Consider the following 13,886-nt stretch of genomic DNA (forward strand, 5'->3'; position numbering starts at 1 on the left):
AAGGGATTTGACACTTGAAATAAGCGCTGTCAGACGCGACATCTTGCGATCTTAATTCCACATTAAACGTGTTTTCATGCTCCCCCAATGAAGCCCAGGTGTGGGGGTACTGCACCTCAACCAATGCTACCTCCCACGTGCCTGAAAGTTCCAACGGCATAGCGAACTTCGTTGTGTAACGTGAAATCATATTATCCGGATAAACGCTAGCAGACGCATTACTCGGGAGACTGACATAAAATCCTTGCTCGAGCATGTTTGATTAAAAATGAGCCCGATGCACGCGTATAACGGTCTTTATCGCCGTGTGATATCCAACACGTCCTTAGCAGGAACCCAAGAATTAAATTTATCAGGCCAACCGACCCATTTGATAAGACAGTATTTAATCCCCTTACGTCTGCGCGTTTGTAATATTCGCTCTACTTTAAAAGCCTTATCCTTATTAAAAATAATCTTCTGTATCTCCTGCTCATAAAATACCCCTTCCAAAATTTCTCCGTCATAATCCTTTAACCTATATACATGGGGGTCTCTAGGTAATCTCTCGTAAATAGTGAATATTTCGTCTGTATATGTTTGTTCATAGGATGTTTAACTCGCGAAATTCTAACGGTGTCACCCACGTTAAAAGCGAAAGCACGTCTTTTTTTACCTTTAGGAAAACAATACAGCGTTTTAAACACACTGAATGCGTTGGTTTCGTTCACGTCGGATGGTTTCATCTTAATACTCGAATGATAAGAATTATTATAGGAATGAACCAGATCCTGAATAACGTCGATGTATTTTCGCGTGTTAAAACTTGTGAAATATCTCCACATACGCGTTTTCAGTGTACGGTTAAACCGCTCACACACGCTGGCTTTCACCCCAGTACCGGTCGCAAAGTGCGTGATTTTAAACTTTGTCATCAGAGCTTCGAAGTTTTTATAAAAAAATTCTTTACCACGGTCAGTTTGAAGCTTTCCCGGTTTTCTTCCTTCGTTTAAAATTGAATTGAATGCCTTGGTTACCTCGACAGCACTCTTATTTTTAATTACGCGAACCCACGCATATTTTGATAAGATGTCGATGCATGTTATCATGAATTTCATACCGTTATTATGCTCAGATAAAGCAGTCATATCGACCAGATCAGTCTGCCATTGCGCATCGATATCGAGAACAAACACTCTGTTTGTTTTAAATTTAGTCTTAACCGGCTTATGTAGCGTGTAAGAATCCTGTTCCATTAACCATCTTTTAACTCGCTTACCGTCAACGCGTTTACCAATTTTAGCAATAACGGCTCTTCTCAGATTTTCAACCCCCCCATAAGACCCGGGCAAAGCGGGTTCGTAGTATATATTTTTAAACACCCGCTCAGTCATGGTGCTTATCTAAATAGACAATGACCACAAGGTTGCCAAAATCATTCATTTATTGAAATCACACACGTAGAAAATACACATTTAAAAATCACACACGTAGAAAATACACATTTTTTAAAATTCACTCAAATTTCTGGTCGTAATAACATTAGCGATTTTAGGCAGAGAGCTCCAGACATGGTTACCAGGGTTATTCAAAGTCTCGTGAACCCGCCAAAAGTCAGTTACGTCTGCATACAATTCTGCAGTACAGATCGCGTGATTTTTTTCGCGAACGTCTCTCAACGAGTCAGAAATGTTTCTCTCACTGCTCAGGTCAGCAACAAAAGTTTCCGCAGCTCCACGTAGCTTCTGCACTGATGGGATAGCTTTCACCCCGCAAAACTTCAGCGCGCGAGCGATGACTTTTTCGAACCATGGTTTAAAGAGCCGGGTGAATAGCTTTGGCGCGTTGTTTGCCAGGTAGTAGTCCTCTGGATCCTGCAGGCATGCATGTTGACGCTGGCTAGGATGGTCTATCGCGCAGCTGTGGCAGGTTTCTTTCAGGTCAGTGGCAATAATCTGACCCAGCAGTTCCCCGGTTACGGCGCGAACAATGTTCAGGATCGGAGCGGTGATGCAGCCGTCTGTGCAGTCAGCGACTCCAGAATCGTTCAAAGACAGCCGCTTGTACGCGTCCACGAGTGCAGCCATTTCAGCATCATCTTTGGGGTCAAAGTCCTGGGATTGCGCCTTAAAAATGTTGAAAGCCATAGCGAAAATAAGCGATGAGAGCGTAGCCTTTAGCAATGCCTTTAGCGACGCTCGGGGTGCCGTTTTTAAAACCCAGCGCGAGGGAGAGTTCGTAGGCGGAGCTGTGGGTGGGTCGGGGCGGAGTAAGCGCTCATTGGTCGTCTTCGGTAGAGGGGCGTGGTATGTCCGCTTCAAACACGTCAGAAAGATTTCTCCGAATATCGCCGAAATTATTAATATTTTCTGCATGACGAAAAAGACTGTGTACTTTGTAGAAAAAACTTTGCAGCTCATACCAATTGCACACCCCGTAGTCAACCATTATAGCATCTCCTTCAGAACTCTCAGCCGCATAGCAACGTAAATTCATTTCTACGCCGCAAATCGATGTTGCTTTAATTGTGAATGTCCGTCCTTCGCTTACCCAGCAATGCGTCGAATCACAGTGATTTGGCAAATTATAATTTTCATAAGCATACTCATGTTGAGAACACCATTTTCTAAAAAAATGCCAACTACCCCGGTCAAAAGTTAACATTTGATCCACATGAGTCCACATCAGATCGTCCTGCGACGTTGCTATGAAAGCTTCACACAGCGCGTCTCATTATCCACTATTGAGCCAGCCACACGTCCGTCAGACAGAGTCCAGATCACAGTTATCGGTGAACCAATTCTTGAGATAAATTCGACAGATTTTCGTGGTGCTCCTGGACAGTATGCCATTTTTAACTCTCTGGTTGTAATAGCGTACACTCTGCATTCTCCGAGTCCCCTTTAAATACGTTTAAAGCGGTTTGGAGGGGGGGGTGGTCTACCTGCATGAACTCAGTTGATTAAGAGAACGGCCGATCCACGAGACTTTTCTAGGTTGTAAATATTTTAAGACAATTAAACTTTTTACTTATCTAAAATATATTTATTTTCCATGGAAGACACTAGCTGTGTGAAGTCGATGCAGACAGGTGACTGCAACGGTAATTGCGTTGAATGGCGCAGACCATCTAAACTAATTTTAGATAAAGGGGTCTCACGATGGTCCTGATCAAACGACTCTCTACAGCCATATGTTTCTGATAAAAATCAACTAATTTAAATTAGAGACACTCTGGTTTGGGACACACAGCTCATACTTCAAAAGACCATATGATTTTGGATAGCACACACACCTAGGCACATGCTCTCACACACACACCTAGGCACGCGCCCTCACTCACACACACACACCTGGACACACACACACACACATCAAAGACAGGATCACTATCTGGTTACAGACACAGGATGATCCCTAATACATTAGATTGGTGGGAGTTAATTGTTTAGGGGGGGCTATCCACGCTCTTACCTATCACACACAAACATAGTTTAAATCACAATGGAGACGGTGATCTCCCCATTCACACCACCCTCCTTGCCACGCTGCCCCACTCAGACGCTCCGGCATCCCACACAGGCCCTCACACACACATAGACACGTGCCCACACACACACACACACACACACACTACTTCAAAGAGGAGCATTTAGGGACTCCTGATAAAAAAAACAATTACTATTAGATCTCATCCCCACAATGTACAGAACACGATAAGGGGGAGGGGTCATAAAATTTATTGGGGTCATAAAGTTTTATTGGGGGGCAATAAACCTGTCAAGACGGCTTTGATAAGCAAGTTACATGTACCCCATCCTATTTTATATATATCACCCCCCCAAAAAAGTCTTAGGAGAATCCACCATACTTTTGGCGAAGACCACTCCAGGAAGAGGTGTAGTAGCACCTACAGTCTCAGACATGCTGTAGGGCTGGGGGGCAACACCGGAGAACCTAGCCTGTAAGAGTTTGAAAAACCCTCCACAGTCCAGGCTTCCTCCGTCCGGTGCGCAAGGATGAGGTTTGCCCACTGAAGCGCCTTTCCCTGTAGTCTTGCCCTCATAAAGAGCACCAGAGCCTTTTTCGGTGGCATAGGGCATGTCAGGAACTGAAAATACAGGCTACATTGTAGGACAAAGGCATCAGCATTACGCTCCTCTCCATCGTACATGTCTGGGGAGTCAGTTAAAGAGGGCATTGCAACAGGTTTACCTGCAGTGTCCAAAATGAAACATGACTGCAAATAGTCCAGCTGTACCTGAAAGTCCTCATCATCTTTGGGAGGACGCAAGCAAGCAACATGCCTCACTCCACTGTCCGCTGCGTTCATTGTAGGTCGGTTATTCTGTAACAACTAGGAGAGAGGGCTGAACGCAAGTGTGGACTGAACAATGAATTTAATGACAAAACATACATATACACAAAGCACACAAAACATACACCAAGAATAATCAAACACCTAACATATGAACCAAACAACACTAACAGAAATAGCTGGGTGGACAAGGCTAAATAAAAGCAAAGACATCAACAAGCAAAATCACTAGAGAAACCAAAGTCACACAAAGTACATCTAATAGGGAATACAAAATACAAGGAATACATACAGACTAGTATTACAGACACAAAAGACCAAGATACCAAAATAGCATACAAACAAGAGGTACTTACAATAACCGACAACACAAGAGACTAAACACAAGACTTAAATACACTAACCAACCAAGGGACTCAACAAGACACAGCAGAAAGCAATAACGAGGGGGCAGGGGAGTGAAGACAGACACAACTAGGAAATTTCAAAATAAAAGACAAATAGAAGACATGACCGACAGGAGGGAGGCAGGACTGACAGAAATGTTTAAGAGTGTTTATGTATTGATTCATCCATAATCAAAACCCTTTACCTTATAGAAAAAAACAATCTTGCAGCACAGAGGCAGGCAGAGGAAAATATTATTTCTGAAAACAACCAACTTACTCCAGAAATCCAGAGTCCAGCAGAAGGGTCAAGCAATGAAAATGCTGAGCAAATCAGAGACCTCCAGACTGCGCCACATGGTAGTTAAAGGCAAGTATTTATTTCATATTAAATAATAATGAGTATCTCTGCATTTTAAATTTAATTCATAGTGGTGTTTCATTTTACATGTAATATATTAGTTATAATAGATATATTACCTAACTGCTCATTAAGAATTCATTACTGATTTAGTATTTGAGTACCCGAAGTAAACTCAGGTGGACGACATGCAGTCTCCACACAGAAAGTAAATCTTGAAACTTGAAAAGGACCCAGACCTGAGCTACCGTGGCACCCCACATTCATTTTCTTATTAAAATTATTTTACAGAAATTCCATCTTTGTTAGTGGACATTAAAAAGGTTCTTGCCAATAATAATCCCACCAAAGATGTTACTGTCTGTGAAGATGAAAATGAGGGTGAAACTACATCTTGTACACCTTCAGAAGTAAGCATTTTGCAGTTGCTATGTTTAGAGTTGAAAACATACCATACCATATCATTCTGTTGCTTGTGGTGATTTTCTTTGTTTTTTGTTTTTTACAGTTAATAAGGTGAAACTGGGGAAAGATGGCACCACCACTGTCTCAGCTCATTGTTGGGAGACTGCAAAATCGCAACCTACAGCCAGTGGGATGGCACGAGTGCTGCTGTTGGGCATCTTTAGTGTTGATGTTCTCCTAAAATCCAATCTGACTGGAGGGATCAACAAAGTCGATCCCACTGCACAACGACGACAGCCTCTCGATGGGAAAAAACTGCAAGCTTTACTTGGTAAAATATCAATTTTTTTTCAGATTTGGTGACAGAATTTCCTGTTTTATTTGTCACAATTATAACAAAGGAGGAGCTTTTAGGACACGTATGTACCATATAGATTAAGCTTATACATTAAAGTAAAACACCAGCTCATTAGAATATTGTTTGACTACCATAGCCAGCAGAATATTCAAGGATTCAAGGAGGTTTATTGTCATTCGCATCACATTTGCATGGGGTGGAACGAAATTTTTTACTCAAGGTCCCGGTAATACAAATACACATAATTATCTAAAACAATTTAGTAAAGAGCAGTAATGGAGCTAGTATTTTAGTAGAATATATATGTAATAAATAATAATATATACACACAGGGCATAATTTTAAACGCAGACAGTAAGTCCACAATAGCAGCAACATATGATATAAAGTGACCAGAGTTCAATAAAGTGACCGGTGATTAAGTGACTTGAACAGAGTCAGAGCAGTGAGTAGTTTAGGTGGAGTTTATGAGTCTCACAGCTTCCGGAATGAAGCTGTTCCTCATTCTGGTTGTCCTACACTTTATGCTCCTCAACCTTCTGCCTGAGGGGAGCGGGACAAAAAGTGAGTGAGCTGGGTGTGTGGGGGGCCTCATGATGCGGGTGGCCCTCCTCCTGCATCTGGAGATATAAATGTCCATGGTAGTGGGGAGGCTGACTCCAACAGTCCTCTGTGCAGCTTTCACCACTCTCTGTAGAGCTTTCCTGTCAGCAGCAGAGCAGTTTCCGTGCCACACGTTGATGCTGGAGCACAGGACGCTCTCCACCGCACACCTGTAGAACGTGGTGAGGACTGAGCTCCCCAGACCAGCTCGTCTCAGCCGCCTGAGGAAGTACAGTCGCTGGTGTGCTTTCTTCACCAGACTAGAGGTGTTGTTGCTCCAGCTGAGGTTGTTGCTCAGGTGAACACCCAAGTATTTGTAGCTGGAGACAATCTCCACCTCTAATCCTCCGACATGCAGTTGTGTGTGTGTGTGACTGCCCTTTCTGAAGTCCACAATCATCTCCTTTGTCTTACTCGCGTTGATGCAGAGGTTGTTGTCACTGCACCAACTCTCCAGATGTTCCACCTCCTGTCTATAGTTGGACTCGTCGCTGTTTGTGATGCGTCCAATCACAGCTATGTCGTCCGCAAACTTCACAATATGACAGCTCGGATGGGTAGGTGAGCAGTCATACGTGAGCAGAGTGAACAGGAGGGGGGTCAGCACGCAGCCCTGAGGAGAGCCAGTACTGAGGGTTATGGTGGAGGAGGAGATGTTGTGGATCTTCACTGACTGTGGCCTGTTGGTCAGGAAGTCCAGGACCCAGTTGCAGAGGGAGGAGTTTAGTCCAAGTGAGTAAAGTTTGTTTACCAGTGTTTGAGGAATCACTGTATTAAATGCTGATGTGAAGTCCACAAAAAGCATACGTACATAAGAGTCCTTTTGCTCCAGGTGGGTGAGTGCACTGTGGACCACAGAAGAAATGGCATCCTCTGTGGACCGGTTCTTCCTGTAAGCATACTGGTGTGGATCCACAGTGACGCTGATGGTGGCTCTGATGTGTGTCATGACCAGTCTTTCAAAGCATTTTGCAATTATCGGTGTGAGGGCTACTGGTCGATAACCATTCAGACCAGTCACTGTGGAGCTTTTGGGTACCGGGACAATGGTGGCAGCCTTCATGCAGGTGGGTACAGCTGCCTGGGTGAGGGAAGCATTAAAGATGTCTGCTAGAACATCTGAAAGCACTCCAGCACATTCTCGTAGTACCTTGTCCGGGGATGTTGTCCAGGCCAGCAGCTTTCCGGGGATTGATCCTTCTGAGGGTCCTCCTTACTTCCGCTGGAGTCACGCTGAGGGGTTCTTCTCCAGGTGAGGGGGGGAGTCTAGTGCTGGAGGGGGGGGGGGGTGTCTGGGTCCTCAAAGCGGGCGTAGAATTTATTGAGGGCGTCCGGCAGGGAGGGGTCATTTGGGCATCGTGCATCTTTGATTTTGTAGTCTGTGATGCACTTAATGCCCTTCCACATGCTCCGTGGATCCTGGGATGAAAAGTGTTCCTGGATTTTCTGAGCATAGGAAGCTTTTGCTCTCTTGACTCCTGTGTCCAGCTCTCTCCTAGCCCTCCTGAGGTCCAGTGAGTCACCGGACCTGAAGGCAGCATCCCTGGTTTTCAGCAAGGAACGCACCTCTGCATTCAGCCAGGGTTTCTGGTTCGGGTAGCAGGTCACGGTCTTTGTGGTGGTGACGTCCCCTACACATTTGCTGATGTACCCGAAGACAGCAGATGTGTACTTCTCTAGGTCTAGCTCCCCTTCACTCTCAGCAGCGTCCCTGAAGACCTGCCAGTCCGTGCAGCCGAAACAGTCCTGCAGCACGGCGTCTGCATCGCTAGGCCACACTGTGATGGTCTTCTGTGTGGGTCTGGAGCGTCGCAGTCGGGGGTGGAAAGCGGGGGCCATCATTATGGAAATGTGGTCTGAGAGCCCGAGGTGGGGGAGGGGTACGGTTCTGTATGCATCCTTGATGTTGGTGTAGACACAGTCTAGTTTATTGTCTCCGCGTGTTGGAATGTTCACATGTTGGAAGAAACGTGGGAGACGGTCAGTAAGAAGTACGTGATTAAAATCACCTGCAACCACGTAGAACGCCTCCGGATGCTTATTCTGAAGAGAGCTGATGTTGTCATGGAGCTCCTTCAGTGCGATGTTAGCGTTAGCATCCGGTGCTATGTAAACAGCAATGATAAACACAGCCGTGATCTCGCGGGGCAGATAATGTGGTCTGCACTTTACAGTCAGCTGTTCTGCAGCCTCAGAGCACTGACTGTTTACCACTACACAGTTTGTACACCAGTGATTGTTTACATAAACACACACGCCTCCTCCCCGTGTTTTAGATGAGCGCTGGTCCCGGTCTGCTCGGAAGAGCTGCCGGTCGGTGAGCTGAAGTGCAGAGTCCGGAATGTTGTCCTTTAACCAAGTCTCTGTAAGACATATCACCGCACAGTTCCTCATCTCCACGGAAACAATCATCCTCAGCCGCAGAAGGTCCAGTTTGTTATCCAGAGAGCGGACGTTGGACAGGAATAAAGACGGTATCGGGAGTCGGTTAGCTTTAGCCTTTAGCCTGGCTACCACTCCTCCGCGCACCCCCCGTTTCTGCAGCCGCTGACACCGCCTCCTCCTGCTCTTTGTTTGGCTGGTACGAGCCGCTGTCCGGAGGAGCTGAAGTCTACCCAGCATGGCCCGGAGATTGTTGTCGATTGTAGCCGCTGTTGTTGATATATTGTCCCTAAACTTAAAAAGTTCTGCTCGTTTGTAACTCACACGCTTAAGGCATGTGAAGTCTGGCTCAGAATCGCCAAATAAACAACTAAAAACACTGTATTTACCGGGAGTTTGAGAAGCCGCTGCACTACCGCGCGCCGCCATCATACATGTGCAGTCACATTGGCATAAACCATAGCTAAATATTGCAGGACTTCTTTAAAAAAAATGCATAACCACAGATTACAAACCTAATCATTGAAGTTGTCACGTGTGAGGTAATGCAGGATGCAGAGACGAGTGATCCTATAAATGTTTATTTGAACGAATAACGTAGCTCCTTGGCATATGTCTGACATAGAACATGTAAGGGACCAAAGACAAGCACAGGACAATACTAACTCACGCCATATATACTTAATTTAACACGTATCGAGCACCGCATATAACACTATACTGATGAGATGGGTGAACACATACACAACCACACCCAGAGGACGTACATGTATGGACACAGACTACATATGCACATACCCGAAGGGAAGGGTCCAGGGCTGTAACATGACAGAAATATAATAGGCTATAAGAATTTGTGTGTAAGAAGTTTAAGAAATCTGATATCTCATGGTCTGAAATTGATTAGCACATGAATGCATCCCAAATGAATCAGGCCAAATTTGGTGGCACCACCCTCAGGCCAAAATATACAAACTCTGTCCTTCCATTATTTGCATTACAAACCAGTTCATTTAAAATATTATAAATGTACTTATATTTCATGCTGTATTTGAGAATGTCTAATTATTTGTTATTGTTGTGTTTCACAGATGCTGTTGTAAACCAGCATCCAGGGGCCAAGATATCAGATCTTAGAAAATCAATCAACACAAGAATTTGTGAGTTAAGGCACCAGGTGAAGAGAAAGAACAGTATGGACAACGTTAAATAAGATAACTGACGGTGTTTCACAAGGTGGACTGTTAAATTTTCATGAGTGATTATCTTATGTTTAAAGGTGAATGGCTAAAAACCATGCAATTACTAAATTTCACAATGGTTCTGAGATGCACTTTATTGTTTATAACTGTGTTATAACAATTTTGTGTGAAAGGTTTTTTTTTTCCCAAAATAAAATAAAAAAATTTGATTACCCCTTAGTGTGTGGTAATATATGTTAGCTATATGGTAAAGTTTGTGTGTGTGTGTGTGTGTGTGTGAAATGTATTATTAATTATAATATGAAATATATTAAAATATATGAGTAAATATATTTTATATATTTTACATCATATATCTTAATATATTTCATATTATATTGAATAATACATTTCATTATATATATATATATATATATATATATATATATATATATATATATATATATATATATAGTCACGTTGTGGGGGGGGCCCTACCGGTCGCCCCCGGTTACAGCGGCAGCGGTCCTGTTTTTGGTCACGTGATGTTCGTCCCTCAGGTGGGCGGGACCCGTGATCCGTCTCACCTGAGGGTCATTTGTTCGTCTATATATGTCTTGTCTTTGTACCAGTTGACTGCTGGTTATTATTTCCTTCATTTGGAACAATGCACAGGTTTTTGGTTTGCACACTTTCTATTAAACCATCCTCTTTCCCTGAGACTTGGCGTGATCGCTTCCTTTTTAGTTGCTCACACCTGCCCGTCACAGAATAACCAGCCACCCTTCGGAAGCCGCCAGTCTCCTTTGCTTTCTCCTTCGTTTGTGGTCATGTCTCGTGGTAAGTGTTTGTCTACGTGCTGTGTGTTTGTCGTGTATTGTCCGAGAGTGTGTTGAGTCTGTCCCCACTCGTCCCGCCGTGTTTAAATGTTGTTTGTGTTAAAACCCGTAAGGCACACGGCGGTGACTAGAGCTGGGGACCAGTAGACTCCGCTCTCGCGCAGCGAAACTACCGGTGCCTCACATTGCGCACGTCCGTTGTCCGTTATCGTCTATATATGTGTGTGTGTGTGTATGTACGTTGTAGTGTTTTGTTTTAATAACGACGCGGACGTGAGCGAGTGTGTGAGTGTGCCGTGGTGTGTGTGTTTCGCTGGTGGTGTTCGTGTGTGAATGTAGAAGGGTCCACCGATGCGTGCTGCGCGCTAGAACGCGTGAGACGCGAATCTCTCTGCTCCTTTCGCCTCGCTCACCCGATATCCCGTGGTGACGGGGGTGAGCGACTGCGAGGCAGAGAGAGAGTCTCTCTCTGCTGTGGGCGTGGCGCGCAAGCCGCTCGCGCAGAGCTCTCTCTCTCCAAAGATCTGCGGATCCCGTGGTGAAAACGGTGAGAGGGAGAGCTGGAGTGGGCGCGTTGCACTCCACAGAGCGCGCGCGTCGGTGGGTCCTGTCCGTTTGTTTGTGTTCCGTCTTTGCGTGTTCGTTTTGTCCCAGCGTGTAGCGTGCTTTGTTTTATGTAATTCCTCTCTTGCACCCCTCTTCACTGTGTGTGGGGAGGGGCCCATTAGAGGTCCCGTGCCACTGGAGGTGGCACGGAGGGCATCCTGGGTGCGTGTATGTTGTATGTTGTGTCTGTGTTTTTTGTTTTGTTATTCCCCAGAGGGGCCCCCCCTAAATATGTTTTTGGGGGGGAGCTATGGGGTTCCTGAGCCACGGCATGTGGCTCAGAAGGCGCTGCTCCTTAGGGAGAACTGGCCTTTGGGAGGGACCCCTGAGCAGGGAGGAGCCCCTGTACCCCTTTGTAGGCTGAGGATGCTTGGGGTGTATGGACAGGGTGTCTCCTCATGCCAAGAAGGGGTCCCCTCCCCCCTGGGTATAAGGGGGTGCAAAGGTCAGGGCAGTGCACGTTATGTGTTGTATGTTGTCTGTGTGCGTGTGTGTGTGATGTGTTGCAGGTCGCTCCTGGAGGTGGACTGCGGCACTCCCGGACCTAGTGGGGTCTCCAGGCGGAGACCCTCCCCTTCAAGCTCGGGGTGACCAGCGTGTCCCTGATGCGGATTGCCAGGGCCCTGGTCTCTGGCGCTCCTGGGTTGGGTGGAGGAGTCCACCTTAAGATGAGGGGCCCCGGGAGGGGTTCACTCCCCAGGAGTCTGGGGTGACCCCTAGCGAAAGGGCAGGGGTCAACTCCGAGCGAGGAGGTAGGTTCGGGAGGTGGTCGGTAGAAGCCATGGCCGCACCCCAGTGTGGCGGCCTGCACACATCCACACCTATGACGTTTGTTGGGCCATGTGTTCCCGGTCTGCACACAGCGGTGGGGCTTAAGCGGCCTAAGGCCGGTTAGGGCGCGAGGGCCCTGTGACCGACCGGGGCGTGGTTATCGTCTTGTTGACGGCCCAGTCGGTCCAGGGTCCCGCCCAGGAGGCGAGCTAACCTGTATGTGTTTTTATGTTTCAGCTCCAGGACTGCAGGGAACGGGTCCCTGCCTGGTCTGCATCCTGTGACGAGGAGCTTATGTGTTGTGTTTTGTGTTTCAGCTCAGGACGGCAGGGAACGGGTCCCTGTCTTGTCCCCGCCCTCCCGCCCCTTTGTTGTGTTTTGTGTGCTGCCGCTGTAAGCCGCACATCCGGAGGGGAGTGCGGCTTTGGTGGGGGGGTCTGTCACGTTGTGGGAGGGCCCCCTACCGGTCGCCCCCGGTTACAGCGGCAGCTGTTTCTATTAAACCATCTATTAAACCATCCTCTTTCCCTGAGACTTGGCGTGATCGCTTCCTTTTTAGTTGCTCACACCTGCCCGTCACATATATACATATATATATATATATATATATATATATATATATATATATATATATATATATATATAATGAAATGTATTATTAAATATAATATGAAATATATTGAGATATGTGACGGGCAGGGTGAGCAACTAAAAAAGGAAGCGATCATGCCAAGTCTCAGGGAAAGAGGATGGTTTAATAGAAAGTGAGCAAACCAAAAACCCGTGCATGGTTCCAGATTAAGGAAATAATAACCAGCAGTCAACTGGTACAAAGACAAGACGTATATAGACGAACAAACGACCCTCAGGTGAGACGGATCACGGGTCCCGCCCATCTGAGGGACGAACATCACGTGACCAAAAACAGGACCGCTGCCGCTGTAACCGGGGGCGACCGGCAGGGGGCCCCCCACAACATGACAAGATATATGAGTAAATATATGAGTAAATATATTTTACATTGTCACGTTGAGGACCCCGGCCCCTCCCTTTTGGGCGTGTGTATACGTTGTCCACGTGCTTTGTCTGCGTCAGTGAACTCCGTGGTGATGGCTATGTCGTGTGAATAATGTGTCTCACCTGTGAATCGTCTCGTAATCACGTGGGGCTAATGTGGTCTGTCTAATGTGCGCTCGCGCAGTGTCCTGTGCTCGTCGTTGTCTATGTCTACACGTGGCTGTGTGTGTTTACTGTTCAACGTGCGCTATTGCGCAATATCAGTGAAATAAAGCATGACGTCTGTCGCGAAAAAACGGATTCTGTGTCTCGTCCGTCTGTCGTCGCCCAGCGTCACATACATCATATATAAAATATATGAAAAGCGGCAATTCCTTATGTATTTTTAAATATATTGTAACATATTGATTATTATATAAAATAATATATAAGTCTGTATATTTCCAGGTGGCATGGTGGTGTGGTGGTTAGCACTGTCGCCTCACAGCAAGGCGGTCTGGGTTCGATTCTCGGTCTGGGCTGCTCTGTGTGGAGTTTGCATGTTCTCCCTGTGCCTGCGTGGGTTTCCTCCGGGTACTCCGGTTTCCTCCCACAGTCCAAAGACATGCGTGTTAGGTTGATTGATCACTCTAGATTGCCCGTAGGTGTGAGTGCGTGCATGTGTGTTGGCCATGCGGTGG

The 13,886-nt window shown here is 46.1% G+C and overlaps 1 long non-coding RNA gene across 2 annotated transcripts; it reads left to right on the top strand.

Moving 5' to 3' along the window:
* Positions 1 to 5,339: 5,339 nt before the first annotated feature.
* LOC143500215 (uncharacterized) lies at positions 5,340 to 10,115 on the top strand. Of its 2 annotated transcripts, none has more exons than XR_013126726.1 (3): positions 5,340 to 5,454; positions 5,553 to 5,780; positions 9,884 to 10,115. It is a non-coding gene; the product is annotated as an uncharacterized LOC143500215 (long non-coding RNA). The 2 variants fall into 2 exon arrangements; XR_013126727.1 differs by lacking the exons at positions 5,340 to 5,454; positions 5,553 to 5,780 and adding exons at positions 6,981 to 7,142; positions 7,243 to 7,302.
* The last annotated feature ends 3,771 nt before the right edge of the window (positions 10,116 to 13,886 follow it).

This window comes from Brachyhypopomus gauderio, unplaced genomic scaffold (assembly GCF_052324685.1).
Source record: "Brachyhypopomus gauderio isolate BG-103 unplaced genomic scaffold, BGAUD_0.2 sc137, whole genome shotgun sequence".
Taxonomy (NCBI): domain Eukaryota; kingdom Metazoa; phylum Chordata; class Actinopteri; order Gymnotiformes; family Hypopomidae; genus Brachyhypopomus; species Brachyhypopomus gauderio.